The following is a 17,179-nucleotide window of genomic DNA, read 5'->3' on the forward strand; positions in this document are numbered from 1 at the left end:
GTTACAGCAATCAGTCATTATCTTAATAATTATACACAGCTTAACTTAATTATCATCATCTTAATGGCTTGCTGGCGCTACCCCTCAACCACTCCTTCTGGCAAAATGCCAGGCACCATCTTGACTCGGTTGTGGCTCTCAACACTTCTTTGTCTAGGGAGCTGGCAATGTGGGAAAGGCAGGGCACATTTGTCGAGCACTTACTATGCTCCCGACTCTTATTTGTTCCATTTGTATTTGCTACTTTAAAAAAATTGAGATGAAATAAATGCCCATGAAATTAACCATGTTTACGTGTACAATGTGGTGGCGTTTAGTTCATCCCCAGTGCTGGGCAGACAGGCTTCTGTTAAGCAGGGGCTCACGGCCTATCATCCCAGTGGCTCGGGAGGCTGAGGCAGGAGGATCGCATGTTCAAAAGCCAGCCTCAGCAACTTAGCGAGGCCCTAAGCAACTCAGTGAGATCCAGTCTCTAAATAAATAAAATACAGAAAAGGGCTGGGGATGTGGCTCAGTGGTTTATTATTATTATTATTATTATTATTATTATTATTATTATTATTATTTTGGACAATCTCTGGTACCAAAAAAAAAAAAGTTCTAAAATGATTTCCTCACCCTAAAGGGCACCTGTCACTCACCTCTGTTCTCCCCTGCCTTGGCCCCAGGTGATGACAAATCTGCTTTCTCTCTCAGTGGGTTGGCCTATTTTGGATAGTTCATTTCATGTGACCTCTCGGGTCTGGCTTCCTTCACTCACATGAGGTCTCCAGCTCCTCCATATTTTGGCGTGGATCGGCGCCTGGTTCTTTTCTCTGCTGAACCACGTTCAATTGTGCAGATTCCTCACACTTTGTCTATCTTCCCTTCTGTGGATAGGCATCTGGGTTATTTCAACTTCAGGGCCTCGAGGAGTGTCCGCGTTTCAGCGTGGGCACGTGTTTCCAGCCTTCGCGGGTCCACACCAGGACTGGGCCTGCTGGGTCAGCTGGGGATTCCACACTGAACCTTCTCCAGAGCCCCCAAACTGCCTCCTACAGCAGCCGCACCCTCTGACACCCGCCCCTCCGTGCTGCCTACAGGTTCCCCTCCACCCACCGTGACCTTGGTTATCATCTGGTCTTTGCTGGTTTGCTTTGTAATCACCCATTTTTCAAGGCGGGCCCCTGGAAGTCCTTGTCTGTCACTGGGGCTGACACACACAACCATGTCTTCCAGACTTGCAGGAAAATCATATAAAAACCAGACCCGTGGAAGAGCCATTTGAGGCCCCCAGGAAAAACTCATTCTGGAAAGAGGAGTCTGCCAGGCCCCTGCTCCCAGCTGCTGGGATCCGAAGGGCCTGACCATCATACTGGCATATGGGTGCCCTGGAGGGGGAAGTGGCTGTGAGGGAGTCAAGACAGAGCTGGGTCCTTACAGCCTAGGCCTCTTTGGCATGAACACCTCTGCCGGAGCGTCACCCAAGCCTTTGGCCTCCCCAGCCAGGTCACTGAAGACCTACTGGAACGGGCAGGGGCCATGCTGGGTCCAGGTATCAGAAAGTGGCTGAAAAGGGCACAGGCATGTGTGTGGCTTCTTCTATTTCTAAAGGGACCTGGGAACACGATCCTGTCGATCCTGTCATCGTTGCAAGAGCACTAACAACTACCAAAAACACCAGCTGGGAGCGCAGTGTGGCCTCATGCTTTGACCCTAAGCAGTAATCACAGGAGTTTATGGGGTGCATCCTGTGTGCCAGGCGCAGTGCGAATGCACCACTTCATGAATTTGTGCTAGGACCCTCGGGGCGTAGCCATTATGATCTCTGTGATGCTCAGGGAAAGGCAAGGCTGTTAGTCTGACGAGGAGGATGCTCTCGGCTGCAAGTTACGGTCCCCGTTTTAGCAGGCTTAGTGGGCTTCAACAATAAGAAAGTCAGTATCTCACATACTCAGACGTCCCAGAGAGGGCACGCTCCAGGGGCCGCAGCCTGCAGTTGCGCAGTACCGCGGGCTGTCCATCTTGCCAACTCGGATCTGACATCCTGGGGCTTGACTCTCTCTAGCTGCGGGGGTTCCCAGGAGGAGGAGGGAAGTGTTCCCAGAAGCCCCAACAGGTGTTCCCATCCCTTGATCACGTGACTGCCAGGGAACCAATCACAGGAGAGGGAAATGGAAATCCCAGGCTGGGCCTCATCATTTGGGTAGAATAAATGCTGGGGACATGGCACAGGGTCAAGGTCAACCATAGGGGCTCGAAAGTTTATCCTGCTGAACCAAAAGTGGTGCCCTCTTCTTGATCGTCTGCAGGTTCAGGATTGTGTAGCTCAAGCAAAGGTTGACATCCAGCCCTGCCCCACCTGACTTTATTCATTTATTTATTTATTTTTGAGATGGGGTCTCACTATGTCGCTCAGTGGCCTTGAACTCCTGGGCTCAAGCGATCTTCCTGCCTCAGCCTCCCGAGCTGCTGGGTCCACATGTGTGTGCCACCATGCCAGGCTTGGAAAAAAAAATTTTTTTTTTATTTCCTTGTGGTGCGTGGGATGGAACCCAGGGCCTCACATATGCTAAAGTCTACCACCAAGTGACACCCCAGGCTCCCAGTTTCCTTTTACCCAAGGTGGACATCCTCCAACTTGGATCTGAGCTGGGCACCTCTGGTCCAGCTGACCGGTGGTCCTGAATGTCCATTCCAATCAGGCAGCCTGGCTCAGAGCCAGGGCAGGGAGCCCCTCCTCTGCTGCTGGTCATGTGTCCACTCGCATTAGCCTCCCCCGCTGCCCGCGGGGCTCAGGCCTCTCAGAGCTGCTCCCGTTCAGACAGACATATCCGGCTAATCAGCAGTTCTGGGCCCGGGGCCTGTAGGGCAAGGGCTTCTGGGATCTGCTGCCTGTCCACCGGCATCAGCTGCTCCTAGGCCTGGCCCCACCGTCAGAGGAAGACAGAGGGGGCCACATGATGAGCAGCACACCACCGTCCTCGAACAGGATGGGGGTCCTGAGACAATGTGGTGGGCAAGCAGCGAGGGTAGTGAGGATTTTGGAGGAAGGAGACGGAAGGATGAGAAAGAAGAGAGAGGAAGTGGTGGTGGGGGTCCACAAGGAAGCCGGACATAGCAGTTCTGGTTCTGGGGGCAGCACCTGGTACAGAGCAGGGCAGAGTTGGTTGGACTGACCTGGAAAATGAGCAACGGAGACATTCCTAGGATGGGGGAGGAGCACGGCGGAGGAGAGACACAGAGGAGGACAAGAAGGGGCGGCCGTGGTCCCCGGGGGACAGCACGACTGTTGGGCCTGCTTTCCTTTCGTGGTGGCTGTGGTCTGAATATCGGTGTCCCTCCCAAATCAGATGTTGAAATCGCATCCCCAGCGTGCTGGTCTCAGGAAGCCAGGCCTTCGGGAGGTGACGAGGTCACCAGGGCAGAGTGAAGGCACCGCAAGAACGTGCTACCCGTGACCAGGGACAGGCCCTCCCCACACACACCAAACCTGCTGGTGCCTTGACCTTGGGCCTCCTGGGCCCCAGACCCCGGAGCGGGGCACGCTTCTGCTGGTGACAACGTCCCTGTCTTGGAAAGTTTGTCCCAGCTCCTGAACGGACCGAGACACACTCATGAGCATCGAGTCCCTGGAATTCTGTGGTGGCTCCAGAATGTCCATCTTGCTGAATGAAAAGAAATGGAAGGGGGGAGGCGGAATGGAGGGGGAAGAAGACAGAAGGAAGAGGGGGTGGGGGATGAGGGACAGAACAGGGCAGATGGGCCTGAGACTCCATCCGGAGGGGTGCAGAGGGGAGGCCGTAGACAGGGGAGTGGCAGGGAGGACCGCAGGCCTCGGAGGAGGGAGGACGCGATCCGAGAGGAGCCAGGAGCCAGGGGAGCGGGAGCAGAGCAGGCCCAGCCCTTTGATGGAAATGCACATCAGCGGCGCGTGAGGATGTGACAGGCGCCAACAGGCCCTTCGCGGAGTTAAAGAGCGCTGCATCTGTCAGGGTCTCGGTGTTGAAGTCAGCACTTTTCTTCTCAGATTCTGCAGCTGTGGTTTCCCCTCCCACAGCTCCCACTGGCACGCGGGGCTTGTTATGGAGCCATCAGACTTCCAGGGAGCCTGGGGACAGAGCGGCCACACGAGGGGGCCATGGGGGCTGCCTCCCCTCTACAGCCGTCGCAGGGTGTCCTGTGGAAGGGGGGCGCTGGGCAAGCCGGGAATGTTTTTAGCAGACGCTGGGGGACTCCAAGGCAATGAACCTCTGGAGTGGGCCGCATGGTGTCTCCCCAAATTTACGTCCACGGGGACCTCAGAGTGCGACCTTCTGCAGAAGTGACTTTTGCAGAGGTGACGAAGTCAGGACCTTCCACTGCCGTACTCCTGGGCTCAGGGTGGGCTCTACCTCCCACGACGGGCAGGTATCCTTAGAAGAAGGCAGATAAAAGGAGAGGGAGGCCAGGTGACTGTGGAGGCTGACCGAGGTGACCAAGGATGCAGCAACCAAGCTCAGAGAAGCAAAGAAGCACCCGGAACCTTCAGAGAGAACGTGGCCCTGACGGCATCTTGATCCTGGCCGGTGAGGCTGCAGAATGTACCAGAACAAACCTCTCTGGTTTTCAGCCACCTGGTTGGGGTGATTGGTGATGGTGACCTAGGAAACTAATACATACCCTAAAACTCTAAGGGTCATTTCCACTCTTGCATTGGCTGTTTTTGGAAATCAGTACCTGGAGTTTGGCAGGTGAGGGCCTGGATGCGGCTGGGTGTTGACTTCTAATTTCACAATGTCGGTTGCTTTCCGATGAGGTTCTTGCCCTTCTTAAAGTATCTCAGCGGAGCTGATGAAGGGGGGCCCTGAGCACAGGAGTTTGTCCCCAGTCACCTTGCTTGGAGTCTTGTACCTGCTAAAGGACCTGTCAAAGAAAGATGATCTGTGCTCTTCAGCAAAGTTAGGAGACTGGCTATGAAGCATGAAATGACAAGGAAATCATAAACTGCACAGTGTGAGCAAGTGACCAGGATGTGATCCAACCCAGCTGATCCCAAGAATGGAGGGAGGGAGGATAGGGTGTCCCTGTCTGTCTGGGATTTACCTGGGTTTAGGAATGGAAGGTCCATGTCCTGGGAAAACTAGAATGCTGATTCCCCCTGCATCCAAGAGGCAGCTTCACCTAGGAACTGAAGGGGTCACCCATCCACCCACTCAGCCATCCATCATCCATCCATTTCTCCATCCATCCATCCATCCACTCATCCATCCATCCATCCATCTGCTCATCCATCCATCCATCCACCCATCCATACACTCATCCATCCATCCATTTCTCCATCTACCCATCCATCCATCCATTTCTCCATCCTTTCATTCATCCATTTCTTCATCCTTTGATTCATTCATCCATCCATTCACCCATTCATCCATTTCTCCATATCTCCACCCATCCATCCATCCACCCATCCACCCACCTATCTATCCATTCATCAACCCATCCATCCATCCACCCATCCATCCATCCACCCATCCATTCCACCCACCTATCCATTCATTCATCCACCCATCCATCCACCCACCCAACCATCCATCCATCCATCCATCCATTCATCCACCCATCTGTCCATCTATCCTATCCATCACTTTATTAGGCTAGGGTAGGTGGAGGGGAGGAAGTGGATCCCACCAGGCACAGAGAACAGAGGTGGGAGCAGGTAACTTATGTGCAAGGAACAGAAAGGTGCCAGGTAGGATGGGGTGGGAGAGTGGAGGGGATGGGAAGGCAACTGGGTTGGGTCAGGGTCCCATCATGCAGAGCCTGGCAGAGCTGAAGGGTGAGCAAAGTTGTCTCATTCTCATTGGATGCCATGGCACCGAGAAGCCCAGCAACCTGCCTGTTGTAACACAGCTTAGGAGCCACGACCTTTGACTTTCTGTTTTTCTTTCAGCTGAACCCTGCTTCCTTTTCTGAGGAAGGCCCTGGAGAGGGCATTTCCAGGTTCTCTTGCCGCCCTGAAGGCTTGGCTGGTCCCGGCAGTGGGGCACTCCCAGCACTCGGGGGCCACCCGTGCTCTGCTAGTCCTTCTGTCTGCCCCCTTAATTTCCAGGACTTTCAATTTCCTGATCCAAGAGAATTTTACAGACACGGCCTGCGTGGCTGGCTGTAACAACCGTCTGTCGAATAAACGACCCCTTCTGTTGGACTTGCAGGTAGTTTAGCGTCATGCTGAGAGCAAAGGTGAAATGCCTGGGCGGAGGGGGTGGGGGCTGCTGTGCCCGTGACCTGTGGGCTGTCCCCACTCTCAGGGCTTCAGTTCCCCTGACAGAACCTGACTAGCAGTGTTGACTTAACTCCTTTGGTGTTTGGAACTGGTTAAGCAAAAATAATTGGCCTAAGAAATGCTTCCTGAATCTGTTTTTGGGTCTCCCTGGGCTAGCGCCTCAGTTTTCTTCTAGGGAGTCCCTTTCTCTCCCTCTACCCCAGCGTCCAGTCCCTGGGCTCTGGGTAATATTAAATGCACCCTTCCGGCCCAGTAGTGTCATGTGACTCGGGATTGACCAATCACAGCGTGGCATTCTCCTGGCCACAGGGATTGGGTCAGAGATGGGCACGTGGTCCAGCTGGAACCAATGGGATGGGGTGATTTTTGCAACAACCTTTGGAAAAGAAGACTCCAATCTTTGCTGCTGCTTTTGAACTTGAGAGAATGTGACAGGACCTGCTAGGAGCCATTCGTTTCATGGAGTAAGAAGATAGAAGCGCTCTGGTGGAGTGGCCAGGTGCTGGTGCTCTTTGCACCCCTAGACCCAACAGTGCCTGAAGCCCACCTTCAGGTTAATTTTACGTGTCAATTTGAGTGGATTAGAGGTGCCCAGAGAAAACATGGTTTTTGAGTGTGTCTGCGAAGGGTTTCTGAGTAAGGCTGGCCTTTGAATTGGTGGACTCGGTTAAGTAGATGGCCCTCTGTGTGTACCTGGGCGATGCCCAATCTGATTAGGGTCTGAATAGAACAGAGGTAGAGGATGAATCTGTCCTCTTCCTGGCTGTCTGTTTTCACGGTGCTGGGGATGGGACTGAGGACCCCAGGCCAGTGCTCTACCTCTGAGCTACGCCCCCCCCCACCCCTGGCTTCACTCTGAGCTGAGATGTCCTCTCCTCTTCTGCTGTTGGACTGGGACTTACACCAGTGACCCTCTGGGTTCTCGGCCTTCAGACCTGCTGAACCACACCAGGGGCTGTGATGGGGTCTCCTGCAGCTTGCCCGTGGCACCTGATGGCCCTTCCCAGCGTCTGCAATAGTGTGAGCCAACTTCAAAATACATTTACACATGTGCACCCCATGGCTCTGCTCCTCTGGAGAATCCTGAGTAACGCCCAGCCACTCCTGTGGGCTCTTCAGTTACATGTGCCCAGCAATGTCCTGATTCGGCCCAAACCAACTTGCATCTTATTCTGGCCTACTGGGAATCTAAAGAGGAGTGACAAGTTCATCATTGAGAGGAGGGGTCAGCAAGCCAGGGCCTGTGGGCCAAACCCAGTCCACTGCCTGTCTTTGCCTTTTGTTTTTGCTTGAAGCTCTTTATTGATGTATAGTATGTATCATATGAAATTCATCCCTCTAGATGGTATAATTGGATACATTTTAGGAAGTGCATACAGACATGAGACCAGCCCCCAAATCAATTTTTAAAAAACTTCTATCCACCCTCCAAGTTTCCCTCATGTCCTCCCCACCCGCTGCCAGGGAGAGAACCAAGGGCCTTGCTCATGCTAGGCAAGCGCTCTGCCTCTGAGCCCCACCCCCAGCCCCTCATATGCTTTTTAACTTTATAAGTAAATGGATTTCTTTCTTTCTTTCTTTTTTTCTTTCTTTTCTTTTCTTTTTTTTTTTTTTTTTGTACCAGGGATTGAACTCAAGTGCAACCCACCACTGAGCCACATCCCCAGCCCTATTTTGCATTTTATTTAGAGACAGTGAGGTCTCACTGACTTGCTTAGGGCCTCACCATTGCTGAGGCTGGCTTTGAACTTGCAATCCTCCTGCCTCAGCCTCCTGAGCTGCTGGGAAGTAAATGAATTGTTTTTTTTAACAGCTTTATTGAGATGTGATTCACGTACCCCACAATTCATTAAAATGTACAATTTAGGTGGTTTTTTTTTTGTTTGTTTTTTAGTATGTTTAAGATACATGCAACCATCATTGTGGTGATTTTAGAGTATTGTCATCCCTTCAAAAGGAACCCTGTAGCCTGTAGTAGGAATTCCCTCTCCTACAAGCCCCTGGTTCTGGCCACTGGCCACTATCCATCTCCCCCATCTCTATGGATTTGTCCATCTAGGCCTTTTGTGGAAGTGGATTCACACTGTCCATGGCGCTGGGTCTGGTGTAACCTCATCTCAGGTTCATCCCTCCTGCCTCCTTCCTTTTCATGGCCAAGTAGTACTCCATCTGTGAATACACCATGGCTTGCTTGTCGGTCATGGGTTGATGGGCATTTGGGCTGTTTCCTGTTTTGGCGACTCTGAGTCATACAGCCATTTGTCCACAGGTTTCGTTGGGGACATATGTTTTCAGTTCTGTCAAGTAGGTAACTCAGGGGTGGGACCACTGGGCCACCTGGTGGCTCTATGCTTACCCACCTGGGGACCTGCCAGGCTCTTTTCCAAAGCATCCGTGTGGTCACTTGCAGGGCGGTGGCTCTGGTTCCTCCACATCCTCAGCAGCACCTGTTATGAGGGTTTTTAGATGGCAGCCGCCTGGTGGGGGATGACTGCCTCTGTTTGTCCATAAAGTTTTATTTGAATACTCATGTCACTTGTCATTGACATCAACTTCTGCTTTTTACACTCCAGTGACACAGCTGAGGAGTTGCTATAAAGCTGACGAGTTGCTATAAAGCTGACGTGGCCTGCCAAGCCCAAAACACTCACTCATTTCTTAAGATTTGTTTTTATTTTTTGATGCATTATAACAGCAGTCTCTGGATACCATCTTCATACATGCACATACATATTGCTCTTTTTTTTTGGGGGGGGGTTACTAAGGATTGAACTCAGGGGCACTGGACCCCTGAGCCACATCTCCAGCCCAATTCTTTATTTCATTTAGAGACAGGGTCTCACTGAGTTGCTTAGTGCCTCGCTGAATTGCTGAGGCTGGCTTTGAACTCGTGATCCTCCTGCCTCAGCCTCCCGAGTGCTGGGATGACAGGCGTGTGCCACCGAGCTGGGCTATTATCTTGTTCTTTACAGAAGGAGTCTACGGGCCTCTGTTCAGACCAGTTCTCTTATTTCTTATCAAAGGAAAGTGAGGTCAGGCAAGATTTGGCCTCCCCCGGAGACACATAGGTAGGACTGGAATCTTTCTGGGCCTCATGAGCACGTCTGTAAAATGGGGCACCATCCTCAGAAGATGTGGCCAGGGATGCCTAAGACACAGGCAGTGAAGGGCTCAGCGGATGCTCCTTCAACCTGAACTGTCTCTAGCATGGGGACACCGGGCACCGGGTGCAGTCCCATCTCCCTGCACCCTGTGCAGAGGCCTTCCCTGTCTGCCAGAGGAGGCTGCTGGGTTACCGGTGTCCGGGCCCGGGCTCCCTTCTGATCTAGAGAAGCCTGAGACATGCACCTGTGGACCACTGCATGCAGAACGAAGTCCCCCCCCCCCCCCCCCGTCCTCTGGTCTCTTCCACCATCCAGCAAGCCTGCTCCTAGGTCAGACTTCAGTCCCTCCTAGCCCTTGTTAGAGGGTCAGCTCAACCCTCTCCCTCTCCCCCTCTCCACCTCTCCCTCTCCCCCTCTCCACCTCTCCCTCTCCCCCTCTCCACCTCTCCCTCTCTCTCTCTCTCTCCCCCTCCCTCTCTCCACCTCTCCCCCTCCCTCTCTCCACCTCTCCCCCTCCCTCTCTCCACCTCTCCCCCTCCCTCTCTCCACCTCTCCCCCTCCCTCTCTCCACCTCTCCCCCTCCCTCCCCCCCTCCCTCACACACACTACTGGCCAGACTCCAGGCAGGCAGGGCGGACACCTGGCTGCAGAACCTTGAGCTTACTCAACCTCTCTTGGTCTCCGTTTCCTTATCTGTAAAACATGACCAGCATGTACCCTACGGCCCCTGGGAGCATCCAGTGAGCTACCGTGCGGGACCAGCGGAGCGCACTGCCTGGCCTGGCTCAGTAAGTGGCATCTCAGAAAAGCCAGACTCTGTGCAAACTACTCTTTGCATTCTTCCCATTTTGCCATGAGGAAAGGGGCTCAGAGATGTGGAGTGAGTTCCCCAAGGGCACACAGCAAGTACTACCTCAGACCAGCCCTTCCTCCCTCAGGGCCTCCGTGTCCCCATCTGTCCCCATCCCTGGACATCTGATATCTGGACGCCCCCGTCCTATGCTATGCCTGTGGTCTTGGCTTCCTTGGGGTCTCTCTTGGGAGGGGTGAGATGGCCTGCCTGGCTGCCCTTCTCTTGGCCTCCTGACCAGCGAGCAGTGTCCCCCTGCTTGGCTGCAAGCTTCTCTCTCTCCCTTCCCCCTCCCCCTGCCCTTAAGAGCATCAGATGAGCCACGACAGGGGGACACTCTGGCCCTGTGGTGTTTCTGCTTTTGACATGATTGGTCTCACCAGTGTCCACCTGGCCGTTCTGGAGGCCCTGGGAGTGGGAAGGGGGTTCCTGGCATTGCTGTGGCAGGGTCTGGAAGTCCTGACTCAGCTCCGACTCTTGCACCAATGGCTGCACCTCGAGCCATTTCACTGTGTCCGTTGTCCCGGGTTCTGCAGCACCCAGGGACCAGGTGCCTGGGGGAATTCAGATCCTGCTGCAGTCTGACTGTGTCCCCAGAAGTTCAAGGGTCGGAAACTTGATCCCCAAAGTCATTGATTGGTGGTACTTGGAGGTGGGGCTTTGGGAGTGATTAGGGTTAGATGAGGTCATGAGGGTCGGGCCCCATGGTGGCCTCAGTGGCTTTGTAAGAGGAAGACTGAGGCAGCTGTCTCCACCTGCAATGCCCCCATTTATGTTACCATGCCACCTGATGCTAAGCTGATGCTCTTGGACTTCCTGGTCTCCAGAACCACAGGCAAATAAACCTCTCTTCTTTATAAGTTTCCCAGCCTGGGGTATTCTGATATAGCAACAGAAAACAGACTAAGACCCCAGTTGTGGCTCTGCCTGGTATGACAGTCCATGCCTTAGTTGCTCATCTTAGTAACCCCCTCCCCCAACTCTTCCTACCCTAGCTTCCTGTTTGCTTCCCTCAGGACACCTGACCAAGTGACAACTTCACCTTTATTAATATTTGTGTTGGTGTCTGTGTGGCTGTGAGTTTGCAGATCCTGCAGGGGTAGGACTGGTGCCCATGTTTTTCATCAGTCTCCAAACCAGCTCCATCTGTGCCTAGCACATAGTAGGTGCTCAAGGCGTTTTCAGTAAATGAATGGAAACCTTGCCCAGAGCAGCAGCGAGGGAGGCCTGGGGAAGCTGTTTTTGGCAGAGGGAACGTGCTGAGCTGGAGGTCCCGCTGCGAGGAGCTGACCTCATCCTTCTTGTTCTCCTCCCGAACCTTGTCCAGAGGCCACAGGGCCACGTAGAGGGAACTGCATGTACAACTATTTTCGCAGCTTTTCAGACTTCCGATCAAGCTGCCTTCCCAAGAAAACACATTACCCAGAGCCATTCCCTCCTGCTCAGCCAACCCCGGGTCCCAGGGAACAGCCCTTTGTTTATGATAATAAAGCCGGGCCCATGGCAACCCCTTGTGATGTCATGGGAGTATGAGGTCATAAATCCTTCCAGGGGGAGAAGGAGCCGCCCTGGACACAATGGCTGGGGAGCCTCCCTGGCCCGGCGGGGGCTGTCGCTGGATATGATATTTTATACCAGGTGGTTTCTTTTTTCTTTTAAAAATTTCCCCCATTGTTGTTTTTTCATCCATGAAAAAAAAAAAAACAACTAAAAGAAATAAATAAAAGTTTTAAAAGACTTTGAATGGAAAGACTTGTCCCAGGAATTTCCTGTTGGCTCCTAGCCAGTAAGCTGGGGATGCTGGCGAGGATGGGAACTCAACTCCATCATCCCAGACCTGCGACAAGAACCCGGGCCCCACTCTCAGGCCATGGGGCCGAGATCCCGCAAAGCCTTGGAGAGGCTGGGCTCTGTGTTGGGCTGCCCAGGCAAGAGTTCCTCCCTCTCCGGCCGCCCGCCCCTGGCCCTGCCCTCACGTCCTCCTCGGTTTGCTTTCTCTGGTTTGCTTTTTGTGACTCGCTCCATCCCGCTCTTTCGGTTGGATTTCTCTCTGTGTCTCTCCTACTCTCTGCTCTCTCCTCCGCCCTCGGCCTCCATCTCTCCTTCTCCGCCCCAGCCTCTGTGTCCTCCCCTCTCCTGCCTCCCTCTTGCTGCTAAATGTGTCCCTTGGTCTCAGACTCTGACTTAGTCCCCATCCCTCTTTCCCACTCCTCCTCCTCTCCTTCCCTCTGGACTCAGTTACTGAAACAAATTAACATTTCAAACTCCGAAGGACTGAAGAAGGGCTTGGCCCTCCACTGCCAGGCTTTGGGACCTGTGGGCTTCGTGGCCTGGGGGGGAGGGTATTTCCAGGGTGGGGGCTCCACGTGGTGAGTCGCACAGTGACTCAAGACGCGTGCACCCACCCGGGGAACATGTTAGGCCTCCGATCCAGAAGCCAGAGAGGTGGTCACTACTGACCACTGTCTGCCAGGCCTGCAGCTCTTCTGGTGACATGCATCTCTCCCAGCCAGCCCCTGTCAGGACCTCCTCTGTCACCAGCCCTGTACCACCTTGCGGCTGGGAGAGAAGGATGCTCATTGGATGTGGTCTTTGGCTACCCCAGGGCCCTTGTCCTGCCCAGAGCCTCCTTTGCCAGCCTGTATTGTATTCTGCAAGAGCCCTCGTATTAAATCTAAGCCTGGATCTCTCATCCTCAGATGTATCGGCTTTGGGGGCTGGATCATTTTTGCTTTAGAGAGTTGTTCTGTGTGTTGTAGTGTTATGGTTTGGATGTGAGGTGTCCCCCCAAAGCTCACTGTGTGAGAGGATGCAAGAAGGTTCAGAGGGAAAGTGATTAGGTTATGAGAGTCTGAACCCAAGCAGTGATTTCATCCCTGACAGGGGTTAAGTGAGTGGTAACTGAAGTGGTGGGGTGTGGCTGGGGGAGTGGGAAGTAGGATGTGGCTTTGGGGTCTATATTTGCATCTGGAGAGTGGTCCCTTCTCTCTGCTCCTTGATCATCATGACATGAGCTGCTTCCCTCCACTAGACTCTCCCGCCATGAAACAAATTAACATTTCAAACCCCGAAGGACTGAATGGGTTGGCACAGCCTCACCTCGAGCTCTGAAGAATGGAGCCGGCCTTCTAAGGAGTAAGACCTCGGAAACGTGAGCCCTCCAATAAACTTTTCCTCCTCTACAATTGTGCTGCTTGGATCTTTAAGTCACAACAGTGAAAAAGCCAACTAAAACATGTGGCACTTAGCAGATTCTAGTAACAAAGTATCATGCCCCCCCACCAATAGCGACAACCAAAGTGTCTCTAGACATGGCCAAATGTCCCCCAGGGGAGAGTAAAATCATCCTTGGTTGGGAATCACTGGTCTAAACCTTCTCTGCTTTTCCTGACGCCTGCATTTCTCCCTGTTACTGTCATTTTCTCTATTGCTACCCCACGGCTCCCATCATTATCATCATTATTATTATTACTATTACTATCACAGCGTGCATCACCCTAGGACTCTCTAGGTGCCAGCGGCTCATGCTTTGTGTACTTATTAGGCAACTTCCGAGCATCTATCCTGGGACAGTTGTAAAGTTGACAAAGTGACTTAATCCAGCACTAAACCATTTGTCCATCTGTCCTCGAGTTTGCACACCTGTGGGTCTTCCTGTCTTAGGCTACGCCCTTTCATGTCTCCCTGAATTGTCACCAGCCCTTCCCTCCGCCTGGACCCTCCTTGCCCTGCATCTTCACTTGGAACCCTCCTCCTGACCCACCAGACCCCGGCTCTCCAATGACTTTCCTTGGGACCCAGAGCGTCGCGGGGCTCCTCCCTCCACTTTAGGTCCTTCTCTGGTTCAGCAGCCCTGCGCAGGCCCCCCCAGTTCTCAGACAGCTGGGGAATGGAGCTTGGTGGCCCCTGAAAGTTCTGATAAGAGCAAAGCGCAAGTACCTTGGGTGAGAAGCCCCAGTTCCACAGGGGCAGAAGGAAACCTGGTGGCCCTGCCCTGGCCAGCTCTGGATTCCTCCTGGCCAAGGCCCATGCCCATCACCCCTATCTGGGTCCCAGGGGTCCAATCATCCTTTCCCACTGCCTCCAGAAAGAGCCATGAGACCGTGCTGGCCAATCAGAGGAAGCCACGCCCCTTCATAGTAACTGGATGGACTTGTAACCCGACTTGGTCCTAAGACCGGTTGGAACCAGGTGGTCTTGGCAGAAACCTGGCTGCACCTGGGGAATCAAAACCGAGAAAGGCAGGCCAAGCCCTCCTTCCCAAAGAGCTCTTCCTCTTCCCGATCCTGGTCACAAAGGCTCCAGAGTGGATGAGAACACCTGGCCCCGCTTAGCTCTCAGGCCGGGTTTGCAGTTTCTGGCCAGCTAACCCAGGGTGACCCCGCAGGAAGCGAAAACCCATCGGTGGGGTCTCAGGGAGGAAGAGGAGACTGCCCAGTGGTTGTCACCTTGGCACTGGGTGACCAGGATGACTGTGCAGGAAGTGAAAACCCATCAGCGGGGTCCCGAGGAGGAAGAGGGGACTGCCCAGTGGCTGTCACCTTGGGGCTGGGTGCCCTGGCACACAGCACAGCAGAGAGCCTGGTGCCACGCGGGCTCACGGGGCCCACACCTGCAGATCTCCCTGCCAGGAGGTGCACGGGGCGGCAGGACTCCAGGGGCAGCCCAATCATCCAGCTGTCCCTGTACCCAGCTCTGTCCCCTGCCCCTGGGGCTCGGTCAGAGGCAGTTGCCTACAAAGTGGGCTGTGGCGGGGAGGATTGGAAGATGGCGAACACACTAATGTGAATGCGACAGCACCTTCCAAACCCAAGTCCAGATGGGCACGCCAGTGTGTGCCTGCGTGCGAACCGACCTGCCCCGCGCTGCAGATCGCACTTGACACTGACTGCGCGGCACAGGCCGCCGGGAGCCCACTGCTTCGGAGCCTCGCTCCACGCAGGAGCCCAAAATCCTAAATTGGGGCAAATGAGGGGCCGTTAAACAGCCCAGAGACACTTCTGCATAGTATCCAAGGTGTCCTGCTCCTCTCCGGGTGTCAATGTCCCCCAGGGTCCGGGTTCCAGGAAGTCTGCAAGCACCGTCCCCCCCATCACCACCCTGAGCCCAGCTCCTTTTCTACCACTCCCCACCCTCGAGCCCAGATGGTGCCCGAGCTAGGATCGCCATATAACCCTCCTGGAGGCTCCGAGCCATGGACTGTATTTCAAGCCATGCTATAAACTGTGCTTTTGGATGTCATTGAGCACTCCAGTGCCAATGACATCACTGTTTCCATGGCAACTGATATAATTAACATGAGGGAAAGTGCAAGGAGAAAGAGAAGGGAAGGAGGGAAACACCAAGTCCAACCCCAAACAGGGAGAAGGACAGGCGGGGAGAGGAGGGGCAGCGCGACCTATAAAGTGTTTTACTGCCACTTGTTAGAAAGCCCGCGGAGCCCACTCAGGGCTGTGGGAGTAATGAGATCATTGCAAACGGTGTCTCTTGCAAAATACAGCAAGGGCTTTGTCGCCTTCACAGTTTATGGAGTTGAAACCCGGGAGCTTGCTCCAGGTGAGGCCGGGCACCCCCACCTCCCGCCCTGTTCAAGGTTCCTATTAAGTCAGGGTCTGCTGACTTGGGCCCCTAAGGGCAGTGTGGACGCGCTGAAAGGTACCCAACCATGAACCTGAAGTGGGCGGATCCTGAAGCCACACTCACATTTCCCCTCACAGCCACAGAACCTCATATCTGGGCCGGGCATTTCAGCACCTAAGAGTCCCACGGACATTATCTTGGTTAATTAAGCTTAGTCTTAGGAACCTGGTATAGTCTGACTCTTAAGTCTCCCCTGTATAGTAAAGGCTTGGCCCCCAAGGTGGTGAGATTGGGAGACAGTGGGACCATTAAGAGTCGGAGCCCAGTGGGAGGTCTGGAAGTCATTGAGGTGTGTGTGTGGGTGGGGGGCTGCCCTTGCAGGGGCATATGGGACCCAGGCTCTTCCTTTCTCTTTTATTTCCTGGCCATGAGTTGAGCGCTTTTGCTCCACCACATATTCTTGTCATGTTGTGTTGCTCTGTCACAGGCCCAAAGCAATGGGACCAAGCAGTCATGGACTAGACTAGAACCTCCAAAACTGTGAGCCCAAATAAACCTTTCCTCTTTACAAGTTGATTCACTCTGGTATTTTGTTATAGTGATGAAAAGCTGACTAACACAATTCCTCAGATTCCGCTGCCATTCAAAAGGTGAGCACAAGGCTCAGAGAGCAAAGTGGATGTGCTTCAGTTAGCCAAGTTGAGCCCTGAACCTGGTTCGGTTTAACTCAGAGCACAGAGTCCCCACTAACTTAATGGTGTACTCGGTTTCACAGCCAACTGTTTTGCCAGCTTTGGATTGAACCTGAAGAAATCTTTAGTCAATCTTAGCTTTCACTCCGTGAGGAGTGAGTGAGGTCATTCTTCTTCACCAGGCCTGTTTCTCCAGCATTCCCTTGGAGTTGGAATGGCCCAGAAGACACGTACCAATTGTGGACATCAGAGCCAGCTGGGCTCACAATCCCCTTCCCATGGAGATCTGCGGTTACTCAGATTAAGCCCTGGTGCTGTGTTGGGTGGGGACAGGAGAAGGAAGGGCAGGACTGTACTAGTGCCCAATGCAAAATGAAAATGTAGGGCCCTTGTTCCAAAAGGAGGAAAAGTGCACACCTGTCATCCCAGTGGCTTGGGAGGCTGAGGCAGGAGGATCTCGGGTTCAAAGCCAGCCTCCACAACATGGAGGTGCTAAGCAACTCAGTGAGACCTTGTCTCTGAATAAAATGCACAATAGGGCTGGGGATGTGGCTCAGTGGTTGAGTGCCCCTGAGTTAAATTCTCAGTACCAAAAAAAAAAAAAAAAGTAATACACAGAAAAATCTTTTTCTGTTGGGTGTGGCGGCACATGCCTATACTTCCAGTGGCTCGGGAGGCTGAGGCAGGAGGATCTCAAGCTCAAGGACAG

This window comes from Spermophilus citellus (genome assembly GCF_964194105.1).
Source record: "Spermophilus citellus genome assembly, chromosome: 3".
NCBI lineage: Eukaryota > Metazoa > Chordata > Mammalia > Rodentia > Sciuridae > Spermophilus > Spermophilus citellus.